At 63.7% G+C, this 2,885-nt stretch overlaps 1 long non-coding RNA gene across 1 annotated transcript; it reads right to left on the reverse strand.

The window, feature by feature from the left end:
- Positions 1–733: 733 nt before the first annotated feature.
- Positions 734–2,054, reverse strand: LOC115511753. Its single transcript, XR_003968160.1, has 4 exons — positions 1,966–2,054; positions 1,678–1,771; positions 1,322–1,544; positions 734–1,120 (listed from the first exon to the last, which is right to left on the reverse strand). It is a non-coding gene; the product is annotated as an uncharacterized LOC115511753 (long non-coding RNA).
- Between the last annotated feature and the right edge of the window lie 831 nt (positions 2,055–2,885).

Genomic DNA, 2,885 nt, shown 5'->3' on the forward strand with positions numbered 1-2,885 from the left:
TGCGTTTGGTCATTTAGCAACTTCGGGAACTCAGAAGCACTGGGCACACTAATTCAAGTTCAGGGATTCTCCTTGTCAGTTCTACCCAAAACTTTGGAGAAACTCTATCATGAAGCCTCAGGCTGTCCTGGGGGGCGGGGGGGGGGGCGTTACTCTTGTTTTCAGAGTGCTTACTCTGTTTCTTGGTCTGCACGTGGTTACAAATGTACGTGTTATTTCCTTCACGCGCGAGTCTGGTTAGGTGCAGGTCGTTGCAATCCTCTGCTCTGAAGTTGAAAGTGGAAGATGGAATGAGAAGGCTCGGAGCTCACTAGGTTCCTCTGCCAGGCTTCCTGGGTCAGGTTTGCCAGCGGCCCATTGAGGCCTGGGACACTAATTCTCAGCTACACCCTGGAGGAGTGGTAGGATGCCCCCAGAGGAGCCAGGCGCGCTCATCCTCCCCAAGCGCGCGCGCCCCAGCCCGGCTGCAGGCGGGTGCGGAACAGGTTCCAGAAGGACGGAGAGCCAGAAAGCAGCTCTTCGAAAGTCGAGGATTGGGTGTTTCGAAACTCCGGAACAGCCGGAACTTAGGTCCGCCTCGGTGGGCTTCCTTTACGCCCGGGAGACTGGGGCTGGGGAGCCGGGAGCGAGGGTGTCGCAGGGAACTTAAGGGAGTACAAAGTGACAGTGTCTCCTGGAGAGCAGTAAACTTTTATTTTCCTCCCACATCACACAGAGTGGAAGCAGGGGAGAACTGGGGAGGGGGGCGGCGTCGGAGAATGCGGGGCGTGGAGCCTTGGGAGGACTCCAGAATCCGTCCCCACCGGCCAGCGCGCGCTTGTTGGGGCGGTCTTGGTGCTTGAACCACAAGGCGGACACTTGTTCGCCGCCGCCGGTGCCGAGTTGGGGCTCGTGTATAACCCCTTCCCGCGTGCGAAGGTCATTTGCGCTTTTCAGTCTGGGACGAGAGGACACTCTGGAGGGGAAGGCGCAGGTCATTTTCAGATCCTCATGTAAAGGACGGGCCGCCTACCGGGAGTGGAAATCCTTAATTACACCCTTCTGCCTCGGAATCCATCTTCCCGGCAGTGTCTTGCACTCCTACCTCCTCGGGTGACTCAGCTGACCTGAAATGCCCACCCTATGAAAGATCAAGAAAAGTAGTTTTCTAAGAAGGTTAGAGGTTTGATTACACACAGAAGTGTTTCCACCTCGGTCCAAAGCAATTACCCGCCCCTTCCCCCCTCCCCGACCCCGCTCCCCCCGCGCGCGCGCGCGCGCGCGCGCGGCCGGGAGAAGAAAAGGACAGACCCCTCCGCCCCCCACCCCCGCACGCACGTACCCCCGCACTTTGTAGGTGCGTGTGAATTTCAAATGGCGCTGGGAGTTCATTAGTGTTTGCAATCAGCGGCGGGCAGAACCCTCATCAGAGCCGAAAGCGTGCAAGAGCCATTCATCAGCGTGAAGTGTTATTCATGGATGACCCCTAAATCACGGCAAGAGTAGTAGAGGCACTGATTGGTCACAGCATGGGAGCCTCGGAGCTTTCCCGTACCCGACGCGGCCTGGAGGAGGGGAGAAGGGAGGGGCGGCGAACGTGGTTCAGTCCGGCAAATCCCATTTGACAGAAAACGGCAGTAAACGGGGAATCTCTTTTTTTTTTTTTTCTTGAATTAAGAAGAAGAAGAAATAAAGTACCTGTCATCTTGACAAGTGGCGGAGCGGAGGAGTCCAGGATTATAAATGATCACAGCCCGGTCCAGCTCGCCCCGTGATTGGGCTCTCCCGCGATCTGCACCGGGGGAAGCGCATGGTAGGCTCGCCTCCTCTGGCACACACACCCGCGCGCGCACACACACATACACACGCACACACACGGACACGTGTACGCGCCTGGTCTCGGGCACTCTCGGCCCGGCGCGTCCCCCCGTCGCACAATTAAGGTCCTGGATGCCGCTCCCTGGCACCGCGCCCCGCTCGCCTCACCTTTCCCGCTCCCTCTTCCTCCTCCCTCGCCGCCAGCCGTCCTCCGGCTCCCCCCGCCGAAAACCGAAAACTCCGGCCCGGCCTCTCCGGCCGAGCCGGAGGCTTCCAGGGGGCCGGCGGGAAGGGAGAGGGGGAGAGCGCGGGGGAGGAAAAGAAAGTGAACTCATTGGCGCTCCGGCGCGCGCTGCCCTCCCCTCGCCGCGTCCCTCGCCCGCCGCGGCCGGGCGGTGGGCAGGGAAGGAAGTTGTAACACTTGCTGTCCTCTCCCCCTCCCGGCCCCCCTCCCCCAGCTCCCACGCTCCGCTCCCTCGGCGGGGCCCCCTCCCCCGCGCCCGGCTCCTTTGAATTTGGCCAAGTGCTGTGTGTGCGCGCTGCTCGGGTGGACGCGGCGGCTGCGGCCGGGTAGCGAGCCGGCGGCGCGGGCGAGCCGAGCGCGGTAAGTGCGGCGCCGCCGCCGGCGCGCCCTCCTTCCTTTCTGGGGTCCTAGTGCCCGGGCCGCGGCGCCGGGAGCGGGAGGGCGGGCGGGCGGCAGCCGGCGCGGAGCGCGGCGCGTTTCCCCGCGCGGCTCTGGGAGGCGGCAGCAGGTTGGCCAGCCCGGGTGGCCCGGGAGCATCTCCTCCGCGCGCGGTCGCCCCCGGGTCTGGCCTCCCCGCGCCCGGGCTCCCCGTCCCCGCCCCTCCCTCGCGTCTGACACCTCCGGCTGCCTGCTCAGGTGGGAACTTCGCCGGTGCGTGTCGCCGGAGGAGCTGGGCACGGCGCTCCGGGTCCGGGGAGCCCCGGGCTCGCGGGCTCCCCGAGAAAGGCAGCCCAGAGGCTGGGCGCTCCGTGGGGGCAGGGAGTCTTGCTCTGGTCGGGGTGATCCCCAGTTCTGTGGCGCGTCCTCTGAGAAGGTATCTGAGAAGATCCTTGGGGGGGGCCTC

Source organism: Lynx canadensis, chromosome B1 (assembly GCF_007474595.2).
Source record: "Lynx canadensis isolate LIC74 chromosome B1, mLynCan4.pri.v2, whole genome shotgun sequence".
NCBI classification, from domain to species: domain Eukaryota; kingdom Metazoa; phylum Chordata; class Mammalia; order Carnivora; family Felidae; genus Lynx; species Lynx canadensis.